The sequence below is a fragment of the Myotis daubentonii genome, chromosome 2, assembly GCF_963259705.1.
Source record: "Myotis daubentonii chromosome 2, mMyoDau2.1, whole genome shotgun sequence".
Lineage (NCBI taxonomy): Eukaryota > Metazoa > Chordata > Mammalia > Chiroptera > Vespertilionidae > Myotis > Myotis daubentonii.
Genome location: NC_081841.1, coordinates 165,694,612 through 165,719,774, shown reverse-complemented (window position 1 = coordinate 165,719,774; position 25,163 = coordinate 165,694,612).

Below are 25,163 nucleotides of genomic sequence, written 5' to 3'. Positions count from 1 at the left end.
GGATGGTCATAAACGGACAAATTGACAATCTAGCCTCCGTAAACTGCCCCAAACTGCCTCTCATCCAAATTGCCTTTGGGCTGCACTCATCAGCTGTGATGCCCAGGGGATGGCGTCAGAGCCTGATGCTCCCCCCCCGCCCCCCCCCCCCCCCCCCCAGCCACTTCTGGTGGGGATCAGCCTGTTCTCATTTATCAGAAGGCTGAAGGCTTGTTTTGATTTCTTGGATTTTGCTTTGCCGAGATGTCTGGATATTTATTTTTCCTCCTTTTGGGAGCATATGCTCAGACTTCTCTAAATTCAGAAACAGAAAAATAAACTCAGCTGAAAAATGAAGAAACATAACATGACATTCTCTGGGCCCTTGACATCTGCTTTTTCCTGTTGTGTTTTCAAGTTGGTCATTTCTCTGTACAAATTTGTGACGGACCAATGCTTAAGTAAACAAATGAAAATAGGGCCTTCTTTTAAATCCTAACTCACCTACTGATATATACGGTATATTAATATACAAAGGATATGAATCCAAGACTTTAGGTTTGGGTAAAAACAGAGAAGCAATGTGTTGTTTAAACTGATAGCACGTTATCAAGAAAAAAAATAAAAAGAGCTTTATTCTCTCATCTTTACTTTGGATTCCATTGTTAATTATGAACCTGTATTAGTTAGGGTTATCTAGATGAGGTCACAGTACAAACATTTAAGAAAAAACAACTCTAAACCTCAGTGGCTTAGAACAGTTTACTTATTTTTCTTTTGTGGGCTTTTTGTATTATTTATTTATTATTTATTATTATTATTATTGTTATTATTATTATATCACGATTGTGGTTCTGATGGCTGTCCTGGGTGACTTCCCAGGATACCGAGCTAACTTTCTTACGCCTGCACGCTAAGGAAGTCCCTGCAATACTGGCATCAGTATGGTGGTGTAGCACTAGATCCCAATGCCACTGGGTCCATACTGAATCTTTTCTTGGGAAGTGATAGTCGAATGAAGAACTCTCCTTTTAAAGCCACCAATTAAAAGTCTTTCATAAAAACTTAATTTCAAAAGTAAATGGGGAAGGGATGGCAGAGGGGGTTACTAATTCCCTCATAAAAATACTGTTTATTCTCTGAATATCTGAATTTATCATGAGATCTTTTATTTTATGCTGTCTATGTACTATAAAATACTGACCACTCCTTTGGGAGTTGGGGGTCAGAGCCTGATGTCCCCCCACCCCCTGGATCCTGCTGGGTTTTTATATTTTTTCTGACAGGGTGTTTTTCATTATATATATATATATATATATATATATATATATATATATATATACACAAATACACAAACATATGCATATGTATAATTGTACATTATATATTTATTGGTATATTTTATATGTTGTATATAATTATATATACTTACATATGTAAGTATATATTTATTAGTGTAGTTCATTATATATAATGTTATATATAATTATATGTTTATATATATATATATGTTTCTAACATGAGGAAAATTTCAAATTTCTATATCCTAGCTTCCCAATGTTTCTCTTAACTTTTATGTGTTCCTAATTAGCAAACAAAAAAAATCACATTTTGCTTAAACAGTCTCAAATCCCATAAGTAAATGTAAATATTTCTTGTGGGGGAGAAAAGTATCTGATAAAGTAAAAATGAACAGCATGGAAGAAATGCAATAGGATACCACTATAGCCCATCTTGAGTTGGGCTGCATGTCTTTGAGAAGACCATGGAGAATGCCAAAACTCCATTTTAGAGACATCTTTTACATTTTGAAATTCTGTGCTTGGCTATTCTGTGAAGGGTCTGTGAACAAGCATAGGGATTTTTTTTTTCTCTTTACCATCATCTGGGCACTGTGCCAGCTTCCTTAAAGTTAATCCACAGATGTTTCTGGGATTTTTGTTTTATGTTCTTTTTGGTTGGCTTTTGTTTTTTCTCCTTGTGAATGGTAATATGCTATAATGAACAGAAGATGAGCTCTGGGTAAAGCAGGTGAGATTTCAAAACTCTGCTCCACCTCTAAGGTGTTCACAGTTACTCAACCACTCAGATAGTTTCTTCACCCACAACATAGGAGTAGCCATTGTGATTCAAAGGCATATCCACAGATCTTATAAGCCTTAAACTGAAGCCTTGCCCTGACCAGGTGGCTCAGTTCATTGGAACTTCGTCCTGTACACCTAAAGGTTGCAGGTTAGGTCCCCAGTTGGTTGGGCTATGTATGGGAGGCAACCAATCGATGTTTCTCTCTCACATCAATGTTTCTGTCTGTCTCTCACTCCTGCCCTCTCTCTAGAGAAAATCAATAAAAACATATCATTGGGTGAGAATTTAAAAAAAAACAAAAGCTGAAATCATACTATTTAATTTTGAGAACATCTTCATATACTTTTGGAGCTCAAGCCCAGGCATTTTTACACCAACTGATGCTATGCTCTCTCCACAACAATTTGAAGAATAAATTTTTGGGAGCCTAGCTATGGTAACCATAGGCATATTGGAATCAACTACAAGATTCTGGACCAATTGTGGGAGACTTACTTGAGAGACACTAAGGACAATAAAGGAGGCACGGAGTCTGACATGTTTCTCTCCGTGTTTATTTCCTTTTAATTAGCAACCAACTTCCTTTTTAAAGAGGGACATGTTTGACTGATTTCCAGAGATAGAATCATCCAATCTACCAGATCCTAGTCTATTCCAACTAACTTGGCCCTACACTATTAATACTGACATCTTTACACCTAAAGAGGATCCAACCTGAAAGAAGACCCCAACATGAGTGTTAGCGGAACTTTTATGCCTAAAGCTACTTTTCTAGAAAGTCTCCAGAATGAAGTGAGCTATCCTATCACAGAATGCTACTCAAAGCTGCAGTGGGTGGATGGAGGAACCATGAATAAATACAAGATGGAGCACTCTTCAGTTTATTGGAGAGCTAATATAAAAGTAAATGGCCACAGGTCCTTTCAGGGAAGGACTAAGATAAAATTACTATGCACAATTGCCTTGTTAATGCAAGGTCCTTTTCACTGGGACTACACTTCTTCTTCAGCCAATGGTTTTGAGTATAAGTCTGAAAATTAAGATCTTGACTTTATTAGAGATAATTGCTCTCAGCCTCCTGGTCTCCCATACTTTTTTTTTTTTTGCATGAATTAAGTAATGCTCTTATTGCCTGCCCATCTATCTTGTTCCTAGAAAAACATAGCTCTCTGCCTCTTGGTGCCACTTTGACCTTGATACTCATTTTGAAAATTGTATTTACTTTGAGACAGGGTAGATGGCGAAATAGCTGCAATCTATAAAAGCTACAGGAACTATCGACTAGAAAGTAAGACCACCCCCCATGAGATTTATGGCTTAAAACCAACAGAGACCAGCTCTATCTAACATGGCAATTAATTTTACCTTACGGTAACCCCTAGCCTCATGATATGCTCATTGTAATACATTAGCATGCTAAACAACACACCTCCTCGACACCATGATCTGAAATAGAAAGCTCATATAAGCTTACAAAATGGCCTTCCAGGCTCTTCCAAGAAATCTCCACCCCTTTCCTAGAACAAATCTGAATATTCTCCCCCTTATTGAATACCCTACCTCCTGATTAAATGAACCTCAATAAAGAAAGCAAATTTTGTAGCCCTCTTTCTTGCTGCTTCACTAATTAACTCACTTTCATTTTAAATTCTACGCTGGCTCAAGTTGGAATTTTTTCCTGAATAAAGTTAAGAACCCATAGTGAATAGTGAACCTGCAGATCCCTGGATCCCTGGAACTCAACTTTACTGATAACAGTTAAGAACAGCCATTTGGCTTTTATTATATTGGGATCCTTTTATCCCCATTGCTCTCAGAAAGTCCTTTTCTACAACAGCATCTCCTGCCATCAGACTTGGCTCATAGAGGACAGTCATTCCTGACCTTTTCGACAATACAGGTGTCCCTCTTTCCAGCATCCTCTGGGTCCTCCCATGGAACATAATGAGATGGTGGGCTTTCTGTTCTTATATAGTATATTTACTCTTTCATGTCCATCTCTCAACCACTGTCTGCCATGATGGCAGTTCTGGCATTTCTACTTGACTTAGTTTGTGCCATTGCTTTTTCAGGGCTTTCAAGAGCCATTCTTCCAGTGATTTAGTACCGACTCTCAGAGATTTTGCTAGGATATTTAATCCATTTGATGAAAAAGTACTCCTTCATCTTCCTTATCTATCTTTATGTCCACCCCCACCTCTTTGATCCATGTCCCTTAGAATCTAGGCCCACTTGGCTTTTGATTAGCTGGCCCAACTCCTTTCCTGTTATTGTTCCAGGATGGGCTACAGGTTGCATGCTCTCCTGAAGAATAGTAGCCTCTGCATTTTTTTTTCAAACAATGAGGGGAGTGTTAGCCTTTAATAGGGAGGAGTGAACCAGTTCTTCAATCCCAGAAAGCTCAGGGGAATCTTGGGATCAAGGTTCTTTGAGTGCATTCACCCAGATTTCCCTATCCCAGGACTTCCTTTCTTCCCACGCAGAGCACTGACCTTGGCATAGCAGACTTAGCCCAGGTGAGAATTCAACTTCTCTAGAGCTGTACTACTCTTCTAATTAAGTCTTGAGCTTTAGTTTGTTGTTGTTTTTATATTTTGTTTGTTTGTTTTTTATACCTTGGGTTACAAAAGATAAGAGTCTCTTTATCATCTGCCAAGGAGGCCCTCTGGCTTGTAGGCTCCACCTTAAATGCATGGTTTATCACCCTGAGCTGTTGATTGTCTTTCTTCAGTTTATCAACAGCAACTGTCAAGAGCCATCTGATTCTATCATCTATTTATTTCTTTCTCCCAAACATCATATGCTTTCAAGAGCTATAACCCCCACCAATTAATTTCATATTCCCTTCCTTTGCTCTCCTGAGTTCATAAAAAAGGGAGAGTTTTAAAAAATGATACTACCACCACATGCCAATGTATATCATTGCTCTTAAATGCTCTAAATAAGTGATGAGGTTCTCATTGCCAGTCAACACCCAACAATGACTCCATTTCTAAAATCTCACTTTAGAATTTGCTCCTAAGATTATTTTAAGTCTTGTTTTTCTGGAAGTAGACATTGATGCAGAGATTTCATGCAGGGGGGTTATTGGAAGCCCTTGGGAATAACACTGTAAGGGAGAGAGGGATGTAGCTCTGAGAAGAAGGGAAAGTTAAACTAGGATGGTTTCAGCAAAGACCTCAGTCAATTCTGTGAGTAGCCTGGGGACTGGGCATTTCAAAAGCAATCCTCCTTAGTTGGAGACTTCATTACTGGATAATACTGGGTAGAACAGCTGGGCAGATCAACAAGGAAATAGAAGATGTGAAAACACTATAAAACAACTAGACCTAACAGACATCATTTGAGCTATAAAACCTCTATAGAATGTCTCCTCAAGTGCCCATGGAACATTTCCCAGGATAAACCATGATGGGCTATAAAACAAGCCTCAATACATTTAAAAGGATAGAAATAATGCAAAATATGTTCTTTAATCACAAAGAAATGAAATTAGAGATCAGTAACAAAAAGAAGTTATGAAAACACACAAATATGTGGAACCTAAACAACACATTTCTAAATAAACAATGTGTTAAAGAAGAAAACAAAAGGAAAATTAGAAAATACACTTGAAATTAATTAAAATGAAGACACATCATACCAAAAACTTATGAGATGCTACTAACTCAGTGGCTAGAGGGAAATTTATACCCATAAATGCTTAGGTTAAAAAAGAAGCAAAACCTTAAATAAATTACCCAAACTTACATTTTAAGACACTGGAAAAAGAAGAGCAAACTGAAGTTAAAGCAAGCAAAGGAAGGAAACCATAAAGATTATAGTGGAAATTAATGAAACAAGGAATAAAGTACAATAGAAAAAAAATCAGTGAAATTAAAACCTGTTTCTTTGAAAAGATCAATACAATTAAACCTTTAACTAAATTGATCAAGATTAAAAAAAAGAGTACACTCAAATCACTAGAATCAGAAATGAAAAAAAGGATGCTGGTATTGATCTTACAGAAATGAAAAGGATTACAGAGGAATATTATGAACACCAAATATGAAAAATTTGATGATGTGGACCAGAAAGACACCAACTACCAAAACTGACTCAAGAAGAAATAGCCCTAGCTGGTCTGGCTCAGTGATAGAACATCAGCCTGTGGACTGAAGGGTCCCCGTGGATAAAGCATTGGCCTGTGGACTGGAGGGTCCTGGGTTCTATTCTGGTGAAAGGTACATGCCTGAGTTGCAGGTTTGATCCCCTATAGGGGGGGTGTAGGAGGCAACCAATCAATGATTCTCTCTCATCATTGGTGTTTCTATCTCTCTCTTCCTCTCCCTTCCTCTCTGAAATCAATAAAAACATATTTTTTTAAGAAAAAAGAAGAAGATACACACAATCTGGATAGGTCTACAACAAGCAGAGAGATTGGTTCATGAATTAGAAAACTACCCAGATGATGTCATTGGTTAATTCTACCATACATTTAAAGAAAAATTAATATCAATTATTTTCAAATTCTTCCAAAAAAATGAAAGAGGAGGAAATACTTTCCAACTCATCTTATGAGGCTAGTATAACCCTGATGAAAAATCTGAAGATATTATAGACATATATCTTTTATAAATATGGACACAGAAGTCCTTTGCAAAATACTAGCAAGTCAAATCCAGCAACATATAAAAAATTCATATTCTGTAACCAGGTGGGACTTATACCAGGAATGCAAAATTAGTTCAACATCTGAAATCAATTAATGTAATACATCATATTAATAGAATGAAAAACAAAAATGACATAACTATTTCATAAAAGAAAAGCATTTAACAAAATACAACACCTTTTCAAGACAGAAACATTCAACAAACTAGAAATAGAATGGAACTGCCTGAATCTGATAAAGGTTATATACAAAAAAAACAGAGTTAATGCCATACTTAATGGTGAAAGACTGGATGCTTTCCCCTAAATCATGAAGAAGATAAGGATGTGCACTCTTGCTACTTTTATTCAACTTTTTACGTGTGCTTCCAGCCAGGGCAATTTAGCAAGGGAAAAAAATAAAAATATCTCCTTAACCGGTTTGGCTCAGTGGATAGAGCATCGGCCTGCGGACTCAAGGGTCCCAGGTTTGATTCCAGTCAAGGGCATGTACCTTGGTTGCGGGCACATCCCCAGTGGGGAGTGTGCAGGAGGCAGCTGATTGATGTTTCTCTCTCATCAGTGTTTCTAACTCTCTATCCCTCTCCCTTCCTCTTTGTAAAAAAAATTAATAAAATATATTAAAAAAAATAAAAATATCAATTTTGGAAAAGAAGAAGTAAAGCTATCTGTTTGTAGATGTCATGGTCTTGCACATAGAACATTCTAAAAAATTCAGTAAAAAAAATTAGTAGAACTTACAACTGAGTTCAATAAATTTGCAGGAGACAATTGTATTTTTATATACTAGCAATAAACAATCCAAAAATGAAATGAAAAAGCCAATTCCATTTACAATAATATAAAAAAAGAATAAAGTACTTAGGAATAGAAGTTCAAAACTTATACTCTGAAAATAATAAAATATTGCTGAAAAAAATAAAAAATATTTAAATAAATGAAAAAACATCTCGTGTTCATGGATGGAAAGCATAATACAGTTAAGATGGCAGAACTGCCCAAGTTTATCTGCAGATTCAATGTAGTCTCTGTCAGAAACCCAGCTGGATTTTTTGTAGAAATTGAAAAGCTAAATTGTTTATGTAATTGCAAGGGATTCAGAATAGCTAAAACAGTTTTAAAATACAAGAATAAAGTTGGAGGACACACACTTGTTAAAATGCAGTCAAAATGTACTGCAAAGCAACAATAATCAAGATAGTGTGATATTGGCACAGGGACAGACTTACATCCATGGAATGGAACTGAGAGTCCAGGTCAACTGAGTGGTGCCAAGACCAGGTAAGAAAATGGAAAAGAACACATCTGGACTCTGTGATGTAAAATAGGCCAGGGAAAGCCTGACAATAGGAAACAATAGGATGTTTCATAGTTGTGACCAGCTCTGGGCTCAACTTCATCTGTTTGGAATTCCAACAGGACAGTCCAAGATGACAGAGTCCCAGCTGTGACTAGAATTGGGATACTCATTCTACATGGCCAGCACCCATGTCTTAGCACCAGCAAGAAATAACTAGTTATTTTTGTTTTGCAGCAGCAAAGAATAAATACTTCCATCTGGTTTTCTGGGTGTGAAAAAAATTAATTCTCCCCACTTTGGCATTAGTATATGTGACATGTAGACTCCCTGAAGAAAGGAGTAGAAGATAGAAGATTATATCTATCTATATCTATATCTATATCTATATCTATATCTATATCTATATCTATGCCTATATCTATATCTATATCTATATCTATGCCTATATCTATATCTATATCTATATCTATGCCTATATCTATATCTATCTATATCTATATCTATATCTATATCTATATCTATATCTATATATACCTTATCTTCCTAGAGTTCAAGAAAGAACCCAGCAAAGTTCAGTAAGTCCTGATCAACAATAAGGACACATTCTCCCTTTCGGCATTGTGGCCTTGTCTCCATTCTGGCCTCAGGAAAACTTTATCTTTCTAGAAACAGAGGACAGAGTAGTCACTTCTACAGTCTTGCAGCCCTTCAGCTGAGGCTCTATATCAAAAAAGTCACTTGTTTTTATCAGAAAAAGAGCTTCCTTCTGCTGATAACTGATTATTTAGCACTATATTTATACCCAATATAGTTTTTAACACATGATATTTAAGAAATAGGATAAAATAAGAATCAAATATGCAGAGAGACAGAAAAGTATTTTTTACTTAAAACTTGCAATATTCATACCACTCTCCCTAGGAGAGTTTAATCCTAAGTGCCACTTAGTTATTTTCCAAGGTAGAAAATTGCAGCAGTCTGAGGAGGAAAAAGAGAACAAATTACATTTATACAGCCACCCCCCTTCCCAAACTTCTGCTTGTCTTCCTTCTAAAAGTGTGTCTTTGCCTGAAAGTTAACAGCAGAAATGCATTTGTGACTAAAAGGTCCTCTTATAGATCTCAATAAGTATTCTGCACATTCTTTACATTTTAAATAATAGAATTTTAAATACATCAGGTTCAGGGGGAGACTGAAGAAAGAGCTGCCCTTTTGTTATGTGAAATGAATAAAAATGGAAAATGTGGGAAAACAAAGAGATTTTCCATGTCAATTTTGGCCTCACTTCTCCAAGGTGCAGTCAATTCCAGTCTTATGGCCAATGCCTGGACCACGTGCAGTGGGTAGAAGTCATCAGAGAAAGAAGAAAAATGAATCCAGAACTTCTGCAATTTTAAATGCTCTCAAATCAATAGGCAAGCTTTGTATTAATGGAAGTTGTTAAAGCTCTGCCAGTTAGTATATAAGAAAACTCACAGAGACTATGTGAAATTCTTAAATTGGATACTATCGGTAACTAACAAAACAATCAGGCTGCTATAAAATGTCATTAATGATCCATGTGTAAAGATGTAAAGAGATCACAGGAGTGCCCAGCGGGTGTGGCTCAGTGGTTGAACGTCTACCTATGATCCGGGAGGTCAAGGTTTGATTCCCAGTCAGGGCATATGCCCCGGTTGCAGGCTTTATCAGGAGGGGGTGTGCAGGAGGCAGCTGATCAATGATTCTCTCTCATCAATGATATTTCTATTTTTCTCTTCCTCTCTGAAATCAATCAATATATATATATATATATATATATTTATTTATTTATTTTTTTTTTTAAAGAGGTCACAGGAGCAAAATAATAGGAAGACTGAGAGAATTCTATTTACCCTGAAGAATATTCATTCAGCAACTATCTCCCTCCCTTTATACCCAAACAGGGTGTGAGAGACACTAGTATAGCAGGTTCATTCATAAGCTCCCAAATATATCGCCTGGTGCGCCCACTTGTCTTTCCAGAAATTGGTTCCTTGCTCATTACCCCAAAGCCCAGCTACACTGGGCCATCAGCCCAGGTGAGTGGGTTGCCACCAATGCCAGGGAGCCAAATGCATATTGTATGAGGCCTTTGCAGACTCTATGCACACCCAGTGACCCAAGCCTTTGAGGACTGAGTGAGAAGCAGAAAAGTAGATCTATGTTGGATCATAAAATGCCATAGGTACCTGGAGACAAGATGCGGGGAATAAAGAAGAATGCTTCAGTTTATTTAAGGCAACATCACCATAGTCCCTCAGATACAAGATTGTGGATGGGGATAGGTGGGGAGGGTAATAGAATCTACCTCTCAAAGCTGTTCTGAGAATTAAACAAGACATTATTTTGTGAATAGCACAGCACATTGCATAAACTTTAGTAGTTGTGCAAATCTTGCTATTATCATAATGACATGGGGACATTATTTTTATTTTTCTTAAACATGGTTTTATTGATTTCAGAGAGAGGAAGGGAGAAGGAGAGAGAGATAGAAACATCCATGTGAGAGAGAAACATCGATCGGCCCTCCAGTATGCCCCCTACTGAGGATTGAGCCCACAACCCCAGGCATGTGCCCTGACCTGAATTGAACAGGTGCATGGGATGCTGCTCGACCAACTGAGTCACACCAGCCGGGAAATTTTTAAAAACTCCCCTAATCTTTCCTGCTATAAATCCTTCCTCCCAGAGCAATTCTGGTTTTGACTAGTTTTAATGTCCACAGTGTACAGCCGAAGTCTCCTTTCTGTGCACTCCTGCTTCAACCATCCACTCAAGGCTTCTGGCCTGAAACTCCCAGTTCAGATTTGACAAAAAGAATAACCCCTTCTCAGAGGAAATAAAACAAAGTATGTTCAGAAAGTACTTAGAGGACGAAGAGCATGCTTGTTGAATTAAGAGCCGTGGATATTCTCTTGGAGAAGTGGCAAAGAAAACTGGGGAGGGAGGAATGAGACAGGGGATAGCAGGACTGTCAGTCGGAGAGAACGCATGGTGGTATGAATCGGTATCAGTACTCATTCAGCAAGGAGACACCTTCCAGAATACCGGCGTTTGACATGAGTTTCACTCCCCAGACTGCCTCTCTGTGTGGACCAGGACTCTACCTCTGTATGGGGGCTCTTGAAATCCTACCCATGGGGAAAGTCACTACTAAGAGCTCAGAGCAATCTGGGCTCAATGCTTTAAACTGCCATGCACTGTATTTGGGCCTTAACTCCAGATACTCGGCTTGACCAAGTTGCAAGATCAAAGTCTCACCAATGACTTGGAATTGGACCCTGCAGTGGACACATTGGGTACTGTTTTTATCATGTGGATAAACTGTATAGCTGCAATGCAAGAGAAGATGAAAATATGGAAGGGCAAAAATTTTAAGAAGTGCCAATAACATCTCATGTACTTGGCATATTTAATCTTCATAAAGCACTCACATTGGTATTGTTTTCGACATTTTTAAAAATTATTTATTTTCTTTATTGATTAAGGTATTACATATGTGTCCTTATCCCCCCATTGCCCCCCACCCCCCTGCTCATGCCCTCACAGCCCCCCCTAGTGTCTGTGTCCATTGGTTATGCTTATATGCATGCATACATGTCCTTTGGTTGATCTCTCCCCCATCCCCCATCCTCCTCTGCCTTCCCTCTGAGGTTTCACGGTCTGATTGGTCTGTGTTTTCTACATTTTACAGGCAAGAAAGAGGCTCAGTGAGAGGCATAGCCCAGCTTCAAATGGGGAGCTCCAACTCCTATCCGATGCTTTTTTATCACACCATTTGCTTCCCCATGGCATTACTGCAGAAGGTGGGTATTCTTTCTAGCATTTTTACGAACTTTTTCCCACTTAACAAGTTTGGAGAGTGGCATAAATCACCTCGAAGTTACTTCCCTGTTCTGTCATTTATTAAAAGGATGGGCCTTCCTTCAATGATAAGGCCTAAGGATAACAGGATTCTATTAACGTTTGTCTCACTTCAGGGTGGAGACAAAGCTGGGATCCATGGGGGGCGTGTGGTGGGCTGAGAAATCAGGCAAGTGTGAATTCTAATCCTGGTGCTGACATTGACTTCCTCCTAATCCTCGCACTCACTTTGTTTCTATCGCAACAAGGTTAATGGGACTCATCAATCTCCCAGGAGGGTGTTCATGGCTGCTCAGCATTTGCAAGGAGCTGAAGCCTCATTTCTGTGGGCTTGTCATGGTTTTACATGGGGGCACCCTAAGAAACAAAAATCATGACTGCTCAAAGGCAAGTTGTTGAAAACTGCATTTAAAAAAAAGATCATATGGGAACCTGCTTGATTATCTCTACTATAAAACCCATTTTGAAAAGCAGTTCATTACTTATTCAGGGGAAAAATCATGTAGCTAAAGTCAAACCTAGGAGAAGGCACATGGTAGAGAGGTTATAAAATAATCCCAGACACTTTGGAGTTTAACAACCACCAAAAAAAAAAAAAAAAAAAAAGCAATGCACTGTAATTATTTTCCTATTTTTTTAGTATTATCTTTACCTATAGAATGATAGACAGAGTTGAAACACAGGATAGTCTTTTACATCTTCATTTAAATGATCAATTTTTTACTCTGAAGAAACATTCTGGAAGAAATAGAATCATCGAGAACTTGTAAATGTGCTCAGAGTTTGAGTGGGTGAAAATAGCCAAGCACAGTGGGAAATCTCTAGTTTCTATACCTGTCTGAGGTTAAATAATTTGCCACGTGAGCTTCATGTTGCCATGTCTTTTTATAGATAGAGAGATAGATAAATAAATAGATAGATAGATAGATAGATAGATAGATAGATAGATGACAGATAATTAGATAGGTATGTATATATGCACGGGCATATATATATATATATATATATATATATATATATTTATTCATGTATTGTTATTGAATGTACAGCTTTTAGCTTCAAAAAGTTTTTCCTAACCTGCTGTGATGGGGGTCCCCACCTGCCATGGAGAGTGGGAGGAAAGAGAGTGGGCCAGCCAGCTGTGCTCCTGCATCTGTATTTCTTCCATCCTGCACGTTATGAGAAGAGAAAATGTCTGGTGTTTCTCTCCATACCTTCTTATTATAACCAGAGACTGATCAAGTCTGCTCTCCCTCTGAAGAGCAGCAAGACTCCCCCCTTTTTTATGTAGGTCTCCTACATATTTCTTTTTCAATCCTTAACTGAATTCCCAACTGCCTTTCTTAGACTGATAAATCGGGGACTTCTTTTTCCCATTCTGGACTCCATTCTGGCATCACAGTAGCTATACAAACCAGAGAGTTAAGCAAACAAAAGAATTTTTCATTTTCTCTTTCATTCAATAAGGCTCCATTTTCTGTCCCCCTGCAACCTTTTGACCTGCGTCCTAATGGCAGTGGTCACTCAAGGGCAGGAGTTCAGCTGTAGGTTAAGTCTGTGTGTGTTTATGTTGAGGAGGGGGCCTGTTTGCACTCATTTCCTGTTGTCTGTGCCCGCACTATGCAATTGCTCTCCCAGATCCCTGGGATCCCACCTGCTGAGTGAGCTCCCTCCCCCCTGAAAGATAAGTTAAAAAAAAAAGTGGAAGGTTGTTTTTCCATTCTTCCCTACAGTCACCAAACCGTTTGTCTTTGCTGCAAATTAGCCCAGTTTTACCTTGAGAAGTGGAGGGAATATGTGCTCTAATATTGGTTATAACAATTTCCCAGTTTGCATTTCCTAACACCTATGAGTCCATAAATCCTGAAAGCTGCATGAAAATGTACTTTTGGTTGCTGTTTTAAAATGTTTGAAACTAAAGGGAAACCATGTATGAATACCTGAAAGACCATGGAGACAGACTATATGGGAAAAGTTCTAATTTAACTAAGAAAGTCTTACAATTTCTCCCATAGGATCTTTTTTCTCTTCTACATGTCTACTCTCACCACCTCACCTGCTACTGCTCTACTCTGCCACCTTACAATGTTGTTTCCAGGAGGGAAACACTCTAACTACGACTAGTATTTGTGTTAAATAGCTGACTGGTTGTGTGCAAACATTCATTCATCCAGCCCATTCATTATCTATTCGACCATTCATTCATCTCTTCCTCTTCCAGGCAGGCCCAAACTCTAGAGGTTGCACAAATGTGAACTATGAGTAGCTCAGTATGGCTTCAGTATAGGATGGGACAAAGGAGAGGTAAAAACTGGACTGCAAAAGAACATAGTGCCCATCAGCCACTCCTAATACAGAACTTGGGAAACACACCATGTCTTACATCTCCTATCGCCACAAACCTTCTCTGTATAACCCATGGGAACAGGCATTGTGTGCACAGCATGGCAGGGCCCTCCGGGACCCCGTTCTGTCACATTCAACTGTCCCCTGAAAGATACCACAGAAAGGATATTTAATTTGGTACCTCTCCAAAACCACTGATTTACTCTCCCTGCTGGTTCTCTCTTTCCCCTTCATGTCTGTATGACAGACTCGAAGACCAACAATGGGCATGTAATTAACTACTTGACCTCTGTTCGGCTATGTGGACAGACGATATGTAAAGCTTCCTGCCTTCTTTTCCGTTTTTGCCAGGATTCCATGTTATGTGTGTCCCCTCTGTTGCTCAATCTCTTGTTTCCTCTTCCCCCATATGGTGTGACAGATCACTACAACAGACCATTATGGATGGGCTCCCATGAGGGAAGACTGCCCTACTGAGGCAGATTAATGATCTGCCTGGAGTAGTGCCACATTCTGTTTTCCAGGGGCCAAACCCGGATGCTACTGAGGAAGATATTAAAGAACCCATAGGCACTTAATTGTGCAATGGTATACTTCCCAGTGCCAGCTGGTGTTCAAATTAGGAGATGAAATAAGAGGATTTATAATCCTTGAAATTTCCTCTGAGCCTGTGTTGTCACAGAGGCAGTCCTTACTCACCATATGGTCCATCCTTTTTGCAAGGTTCCAAGAAACTCACCAGGGCATTGAGTCCCAGGGGTTAATTTCATTTTGTCTGTTTACTTCCTATTATGGCAAGAGATAAGAGGCAATGCAATACTCCTATTCCGTTTCTTATTTTTTTTCTTTGAATCTATGTCCTTTTCCAAATTAAGTGGTTCTCTCCTTAAAATATATGATTCTTCTTTACAAAATGGTTTAGCATTTCTTACTATAAATCCTCCTTCATTCAGCTGTTCCTTATTCTTTATCTGAACTGTCATCATACTCTCCTCGCCTAGGATTTCTATCATTGTCCAAATTCTAGTTTACTATAAACATTTCCAGAATTTTCATGGTGACTGAGGGTTTTTCTCATCTCTAATTCAAGGATCTTTGCCAAAATATAAATATCTGGGACATGGTTCTCTATATATGGTTTTGCCCCAATATTAACAGGAAAATAAACTTATTATGTACCCCTCTCCCAGGGCTCTTCTATATCTGTGTACAAAACTCAGGAGACAAAAATTCTCATTCAAGATGTAAATGGTGATTGATCAAAACAGAACAAAGAAACAGAGAGCACAAGGGCATGGACAACAGTGTGGTGACTGCAGTGGGGGGTGGAGGTATAAGAGGGCATAGAGAGGATAAATGGTGATGGAAAAAATAAAATAAAATTTAAAAATTTTTAAAGATGTAAATGGTAAACCTCAATTATTTAGGAGTTATTATAAAAATCAGTGAATTGAATTTTAGATAATTTCTGAAAAGAGATCATGAAAAGAAAGATAATGACCAATCTGGAAAAGAGTAAGAAGCCTTCTATTGAATTCTATGGGTGGGTGTGGTCCAAAGGTAGAGCTTGCATTGCCAAAACTCTTGGTAATCAAAGAGTTTTGAAGAAGCCAGAAAAAGATGGGAAGTCCAAGGTCAAAGTCATGGACAATAATCTGAATAATTCACAAAATTGAAAGTGAAAGAGGAAACTGAAAAAACAACACTATCATTAATGCAGTTTAAATAACTGTTTATTTAATTAGTTGAAAACTAAATTTGTCATAAAAAGGACTATAGTCAGGCCACATGAGAAGAGCAAGCAAAAACAAAAGTTTATGTTTTCAGAAATTCGAAGAGGAAATCCAATCAGGATAGACAGTTAGAAATATAATTAACTAGTTATGCCCATTAACCATACCCTAATGGTCAGGTGTTAGAGGAAGGAAGGATGAATATACATATGTCACTGTTAAAAGAATAGAGACTAAAGCCAGTCTGATTGAATTCAAATCCTGGATCTACCATTAACTAGCTGGGCAACTTGGACACATTGCTTAACCTTCCCATGCCTCAGTTTCCCTATCTATAAAAGAGTGATAATAGTATTTACCCCAAAAACTGATTATGAAAACTAAAGGAATATATACATATGCATGTTTTAAAACAGTTTTTGACACATAGTAAGCACCACACGAGGATTTATTGTTGTTGTGTTACTCTTGGACAAAAATAAGAAACAAGAAGGAACTATTTATGTGTTGACTTTTGTAAAGCTAGCTTCCTTAGAAATAGCAATAGAACTCAAGACATCTTTCACTGCATTTGCGGGATGGAAAAAATGAGGGAAAGAGCCAAAGGGAGAAGGAGAAGAACAGGGATGCCTTAGAAATAATTTCTGCACAGTTCACATTTTTTTCAGGGTTGGGTCCAGCCAGACCCTTTATCTTCACATTTTCTGCACTTCAACTCCTGTAATGGGAACTGAAAATGGAACTCACACCTACCACCCTTCTGGAAATGACATTGGGTATTTGCTGTTTGTAATCAACAGTTTTTTTTAACCAGATGAAGTTCCAGTTTTTTACTCTTTGTTTGAATGTACCCCCAATCTCCCTAAGAGACAGCTGAGATTTTGAGAAGTAGAGATGGGTAGAAAATGTTATCAATGTGAAGGGAACAGCCTGAGCAAAGGCAGCAAAACCTGGAAACATGAGGGTCAACCAGAGCAACTATGGACTAGAATACACATCCATCTAAGTACTGTAAAGGAGAAAGGGTAGAAGGGATGGGTGCCAAGGCAAGAACATGGTGCTTCACCTGGGAGACAACACTGGAGGGCATGGGGGCATGTTCAAGAGATTGTTGGATGGTAGTTATAGTGTAGAAGCAAAAGGTCTAGGAGTCAGAAGACCTGTTCAATAACAAGATAACCTTGCTCATGTCACTTAATTTCTCAAATCCTCAGTTTCTTTATCGTTTCAATTTTTTTAAATGTATAGAACTTCTGCTATGTGCCAAACACCGTGAAAGGCCCTCTAATGGATTAAAAATTGAATGACGGCATCTGTGCAATTAAAAAATCAGATCAAGAGACCTGTTTTCCATGTCCCAAGTCTAACATGTCATGATAACTGTAATCAGGATCCAGCCAGTTGGACTCCCAATCCTGTTAATGAAGGGTAGCCAAAATATTCAACAAACGTTGTTGTATGTAGTCTGTAGACATTGAACTCTGAAAAATTTTGTTAAGACCTACTATCTTACTGGCCTGGCAATCTTTTTACTTTCTCCAGGTGAATAAGCAGGTGAAGAAAACTTGATGAAGAGTTATTGATTCCTTATGCCGCCTAAGAAATTAATGACATGAGAATGAAAAAAACAAAATGGAAGTGCAATATATAATGATAATCAGGAGGTACTTTATCTTGTCCAATTTTAATCAACTTTTGAAATACATAAGTAGAGATTTAACTGGTGGTTGATTAATTATTTGTCAGTTTGTGTGTTTTCAAGTGATTTGTGATTTTTAAAAAAATGTTTTTCTCCTTTCCTTTTAAGAATCCCTGGCAAGTTGACATACATATGGTGAACACATGGCCTTCTCCTAATTGATTTAATTCAAAAGAGGACCCAGGGGAAAGCTCTAAGCACTATCTGTTTGAGAGCTTTGGGGAATGTTTATTTCAGAGTGAAGAGTGTAAGTGCAATCCCATCAGAGCCGTGCAATTGAAACAGGTTGGGCAGTACCCGCACATGGCCGGAAGCATCACTGGTATAAATCATTAGGATAATTTTAACTCAAGGTTTCTGATTTGGCAGAATAATCTAAAATACAGTTTAAAATAAAAGTAGTCGTTATTGATTGTGATGTTTATTTCAAGTGATGTTTATTTTAAAAATTGTACGAAATTTCCTCCACTTGTAAAACTGTCACTTCTCAGGTGAAACTGCATTCATTGCCTAATTAACCAGCACCACCCAGTTAGAGATCAACTTGATTACATTCCACAATGAGCTTGTGTTTGCCTAATGCATCCTCCACCTGATAGAAATAATGCTGTAGCTAACCTACTGCGGAAGAGATGGTGCAATCGACTGCATTCCTTCCCTGCAGCCTGCTATAAATAACGCCATGTGCCTATCGTCTGTTTGCTAAATGGCTCCTCGATGATAGTAATCCAGCTGCAACAAAACTAAAACCAACTTGCGTTCACTCTCTTAATTGTCCTCCCTGGTTTGGCTCTAACAATAATGTCAAAATGCCTAGCATTAGCTGATGATGGGCTTATTGATTTGGAGCTTAGTTAAATTCTAAATATTGGATTACTGGGCTCAATTTTTAAAATGTGACATCTGCCCATAGCCCTATCAATGTCTTTGTGTCAATTATGCCCTATAATCAAAGCCTATTTTATCATGTGACAAAAATAAAGGACATATCAGCTATATCAGTCCTTCTGAGTCAGGCATGGTATTTATATTAAATATATATTTTATATATTTTATACAGTAAGTGTATATGTATACATACACATCTTTATATTATACATATATGTGTGTATGTATATATAATATATATAGGTGTGTCTTTTATTTTTTGCCTCTTTATCCTTTCACCTGACACATAATATGTTTCTAATAGATGTTTGTTGAATGAATGAATGGTACTTTCCATGGTTTACATAAATAACTATCCATAAGATAATTTTATAGTGGTAGTGGCACTAGTACTGATAGTAATGCTACTAATAATAATATAGCTACTATTAATTGAACTCATACAAAGTCCAAGCACTAATGAAAAGGTAGTTTGAACTAAATATTGTCTCATTTAATTCTGGTGATTCCTAGAAGAGAGATCTTGTTATTCCCAGATTATAGATCAGGGAGTTGGGGTGTGAGGAGGTCACATAAGGCACTTAACAACAAATAGGTAATAATAATAATACAGAATCTAAATAATCTTGTAACCACCAAACTATTTCAACTCAGGGAGCACACTGTCATTTCCATGAGATTAAAGGCTATTTTAGTTTCAGCAGTCTGATTTCACCTACAGCTTCCCTCCTCTCATGAGAGTTAATCTATATATATAAAATCCCAAGCAACTGAATGACTGAAAAACTGGTCGACTGGTCACTCTGACGTGCACTGACCACCAGGGGACAGACACTCAATGCACAGGATCAGGCTCCCTCCTGTCTGGATCAGGCCTGTGGGGATCAGGCCAAAACCAGCTATCCGACATCCCCCAAGGGGTCCCGGATTGCGAGAGGGTGCAGGCCAGGTGGAGGGACCCCGCCGAAGTAAAATCCATGCACGGGGCCTCTAGTATGCATATAAGATCTTTGGTTAATCTCTTCCCACCCTCCCCACTCACCCCTTCCCTCTGAGACTCATCAGTCTGTTTCATGTTTCCATGCCTGTGGTTTCCGCTCCTGCATTAAGCGTCTGCCCCCTGGTGGTCAGTGCGCATATAGCTACCAGTCAGACGGTCAAATGGTCAGCTGGTCTGCCAGTCACTTAGGCTTTTATATATATATATATATATATATATATATATATATATATATATATATATATATATATAGATTGCTTTGGACAGTTGTCAATGACTCCATATCCATAGACTATAAAATTTCTGCATTGCCATACCTAAAATGGTTCTTTAACTTAATAGGAATGCTGTAGACTCACAATAGAGATCTCTCTGGATACCTAGATGTCATCTTTATTTGTGAATAAAAGCAGAGGAGGAGCCTGCAACCAAGGTACACGCCCTTAAGTGGAATGGAACCCAGGACCCTTTCATCCGCAGGCCACCGCTCTATCCACTGAGCCAAACCGGTTACGGACATCACTTGTTTTTAAGTCTTTTCAAGAAGCCCCTCCAAAGTCCTTTCAGTTTTCTCCCATGAACATGTCTTTAATACATAGGCAAAATGATCACCCATTGACGTTTTCTGGACAGCATATTTTTAAATATTCTTTTCATAGACTACATCAGCACATTCAAGTTGGTCAGACAGTGTGTTCCAATTTGAGGTTTGAAAGTATGGCATAGGACACATACATAATAAGTTAGCATCATAAATTGAATATGGCTCTCTCTCTATCCTGGTATTGCACAATATTTTGAAGGGACTAGGACAAGATTGATCAGACTACAAGGGAATTCACACCATAGATGCTAGTGAGTCTGTTTAATACTCCCCTCGCTAAGAAAAGGCAATTCAAGTAAATATTTGCATGGTGAACAATTTACATTCTTCCTTTCCCATAAATGTCTACCTTTCATCAAAGATCCACTCATCACCTGCACAAACTGCAGGTGTTGAAGCCAGGTCCGTGACCCTGAAGACCATTTTTGCCATTTCTGAATGACCTGTGCATCCAAAAATGTGCCCTACGTCTACAAGCAGTTGAGCTTCTGAAATTCTCTCTAAGAACACAAAGCATATGCCATGCAGCTGGCTCACATATCACCCGTGGTGTCAGACAACTGCTCTCTGAAGGGCTCTGGTTTTCTGATCAGGAGACACCTGTCATGCTGGTCACGCTGTGGGGAAAGCATGGAGCTGGGATACTAATAACCAGGTTCTGGGTCTGACTTGGTCACCAGAAATGTGTGGCCATGGATTAGTTCCCTTGTGTCTAGGCCTCTACTTCCTCACTTGACAGGTGATTACAGAAGCTTTAAGGCCTTAGTTCAAAACACCTGTGATTATATGATTTTACAATCTAACAGGATAATAGGAACTTGCTCAATATACTCTAAGAGTTTTTTTGGAATTCTATTGGTTACTAGATACCTTAGAGCAGTGGTTTCCAACGTGGGGCATACACCCCAAAGGGGGCAATCTGATTTTTAAGGGGGCAATTGAGAATGAGTCGTTAACAGTGAATTTTTTGCATTTCTTACGGTTCTAGGGGCCTCATATACAGTATAGAAATATACATTGTGACATATTTATGCATTTCAGTTCTCTATTATATGTTTTGAAACTTTATTTGCTATTTTTTCCTATCACTTCATATTATTATTTTTTTTAACAATTTCTTAGTGATTTCTTCCTCAGTACTTCAATTGTCCTTTCATTCTTTTATTTTTCTCTTTCATGGATGCCATGTTCTTTGGAAGCTTGTTTAGACCAAGTTAATGGCCTTTTCGGCTTCCTCCATGTGAATAGGAGTTCACTTTTTTAATAATAAGAATTATATGTCATGGGCGGGGGTGGGCATCAGGATTTTAGAGATGCTTAGGTGGGGCATGGCCAAAAAACGGTTAGAGAATTTTACTTGCAAAAAATTACTTTAAAATTGAGTTTAAACTCACCCTCCAACAAAGCTATGATACACTATGAACATGATAAACTGCTATATACCTTTTTCCAAGCACAAGCCCCCACTGGCCACTGTACAAAGACTTGACATTCAAGCATATGCATCACTTTTGCAAATTTGGTTCAGCAGATTCATAATCAACTAGTTTAAAAATAAGATTAGATAACCTTATTTTTATTGATTTTTAGAGAAAGAAGAAGGGAGAGGGAGAAAGAAACATTTATTTGAGAGCAAAATATTGATTGGCTGCCTCCTGCATGCACCCTGGCCCTTGGTGATGGAGCCCAAAACCTGTGCATGTGCCCTGATGGGAACTGAACTGTCAACCTTTCAGTTCACGGGATGACACCGAACCAACTGAGCCACACTGGCCAGGACTAGATGAACTTATTTTATGGTAACAAAGAACTGGAGAAAAATAGAAAATGACTTTTCTGTCTCCTTGACACATTTTGTCTGAGTGGGCGGGATTCATGACCCAACCAGGACAAGTGGCAAGAAGCAGAGCTACCCAGGAGCCTCAGAGAGTTCCTGCAGCCTTTCAGAACTATCTTGGGTCAAGGAGATTTACCACCTTAGCCAAAATTGACCCCTCCAGGGTCAACTTGACCCCTTTCTAAGAAGCAGCTCTGGTTTAAAAGCTAAGCTGAAGTGTGCCACCTCCTGAGGTACTGGGCCTTTATGTACCATGGCATCCCTAAAGCATAGAAAAATAACAAGAATTAATATTTTTATGACCGTTTACTCTCAACAAAGCAATTTCGCCTTCCCAATTCAAACTTTGCCAAATGAAACTCAGAAGACATCTCCCGTGGCACAGTGTTCGTTTTGCTTTAGTATTATAATTTTCTCAGCACAGGAAATATTAAAGGCACACAACAGAGCACAAAATCCAATGTTATCCAAAATCACAGTGCTTGACATGCTGGAAGCTTTTAAAATGTTTTCCAATTTCAGCTACAATGAGGAGCTACACAACCTGCACCTGTAAATCCAAAGCATGAAATGGAAACAGGCGGCCATTCATCTGCATTCCATGGGGAGCTGTAAAACTGTCCTGGGACATGTTGAAGAGGAGGCTGCTGGTGTTTCATAGTAGAAAGTGATTTCTAACATGGAAAAATACAGGTGGCAAGAAACACAGGTGGCTATTGAGGAATAGCCAGGTTTAACCCCTCAAAAGGAGATCCTTATGGATAGAAGCTTTTAAACATTTAGCTTTCATTAGGACTTACAGGCCCTCTTTTAGTTCAGTAGGCCCCTCCTGGCTACTCAAGTCTTTTACTCAGAATGGACCCTGTAGGTAACCCCGCCTTACTCTGGTACCTTTCTCCATAGCCCTTCCTAAGTTTCCTCTTGTCAATCATCAACTCCAGAGTCTCCACAGTCTACCTTCTCCCCTTTCTCCTAGTTGTCTTGGGAGCATCCTGGTGTAGTCTGTTCTGTCAATAATTATTAATACCACTGCCTTTCACTCTCAAAACCATCCTGTTTTGGAGGATAAAGTATATGGTTGCCCTCTATCTTGCCTTCCTCCCTTCTTCTTTCTGTAATGTCTGTAATTTCTGTTTCTGCACCATCAACATACCATGTCCATATAAATGCCTGCCAAATACTCCTCTAGTCCTGAGCTCCCTTCCAAGCTTCAGGCAGACAGTTCCATTTTAGTGTTATCCATGTCTATTTGAGAGTCTTTCTAGAACTGTAGACTCAACAAATAATAAATTAAGTCATCTGCCCCTCTTTCTCAGACAGACAAGTTACTCTCTGGGCATTGTAATTTCTGTTTAAAAAAAAATCCAATAAAGCTCAATTCTGTAAAGTCAACTTGCCAATGGAATCATATACCATTTCCTGTAAGTTCTTCTGGGTTAGGATGTTCCAAACCCATGTATTACTTTTCCTTCTAGTAGAAGCACCTAAAGCCCTAATCTCCTCTCTCTCAGATTATTACAAAATACTTACTTATAGCTGCTCAAAAATTAGCAGTGATTCCAAAGGATGGCTAAATTAACGTAAACTCCTTAGCCTGGCTTTCAAGACTTTGAGTACTATAGCTTCAACTCAACTTGCTGATCTTTTTAGCTCTAATATTCCAGGAGTTTGTGATTCTATATAGCCTTCCTTATTTCTCGGTAGTAACGCCCCTGGTATTCTGGGCTTCAAGTGTACTCATCTACCTATAAGACAGGTTATACTCTATTTCTGAGAATAATCTGTAATCCCTTACCCATATGGCCTCATCTGTACCATTTCCTTAGCCCTAGAATATCTTCATCTCTATTTCTACTGTTGAAGGCCACCCATTCTTTAAGAACCTATGAATTATCACTTCCTCAGAAAGTCATTCTTTCTCCACTCTCCCCCAAATAAGTAGTGTTGGTCTCTGATCTCCATCTTTAACATTATTACCATATTTATTTACATAACTCTATATTATAATGGCTCTTAAAGGCTCCACCTCCTTTCAATCATAGCCACCTCCAGATGCATTTACCATATTGACGCCAGACTGATTTTTCTAAAGAGAAGCTTCATCATAGCACCTTCAGGCCTCATTGTGGTTAAGGTCTTGAGATTAGCTTCTACATTCCCCTGAAACCCCTACTTTATGCCCAAGGTCCTTAAAGTGTCAAGCCATTTTCCTCCCTTACTCACAGGTACCTCTATTAATCTAACCTGAGCCCATCAGTCTTCAAAGCAAACTCCAAAACAGAACACAATTTAAAAGCTCCTCACTTTCCCCAAAATAAAAGTATAAACAACAAAGAATAGGCAAGAGTAACAAAAAAACACACAAATATGCAAAAATTCCAGAAATTTCAAAATGTGCAGCTCAAAAAAGTTATTATAAAACTTCTTGGCTGTTTCTAGAAATTATTTTAAAACTAGAGGCCTGGTGCACAAAATTTGTGCACAAGGAGGGGGCCCCTCAGCCCAGCCTGCACCCTCTCCAATCCAGGACCCCTCGGGGGATGTCCGACTGCCGGTTTAGGTCCAATCCTGCAGGATTTGGCCTAAACCGGCAGTCGGACATCCCTCTCACAATCTGGGACTACTGGCTCCTAACTGCTCATCTGCCTGCCTGCTTGATCGCCCCTAACTGCCCCCGCTTCTGGCCTGGTCACCCCCAACTTCCCCCCCCCACCAGCCTGGTTGCCCCAACTGCCCCCCTGCCAGCCTGGTCACCCTCAACTGCCTCCCCTGCCAGCCTGGTCACCCCACACAGCCTGCTGCTCAGTCGTTTGGTCACACCCCTCAATGCCCCCCCCTTGCCAGCCTGGTTGCCCCCAACTGCCCCCCCCACCCCCTGTGGGCCTGGTTGCCTCACACAGCCTGCTGTTCAGTCATTTGGTCGCCCCTCACTAACCCCCTTGCCAGCCTGGTCACCCCATGCAGCCTGCTGTTCAGTTGTTTGGTCTCTCCTCACTAACCTACCTGCGGCCTGGTTGCCCCCAACTGCCCCCCATCAGTCTGGTCTCCCCTCACTGCCCCATTCTGCTGGTCTGTTCACCCCTCACTGCCCCCCCGCACCAGCCTGGTTGCCCCCAACTGCCCCCCCCCCACGGGCCTGGTCACCCCACACAGA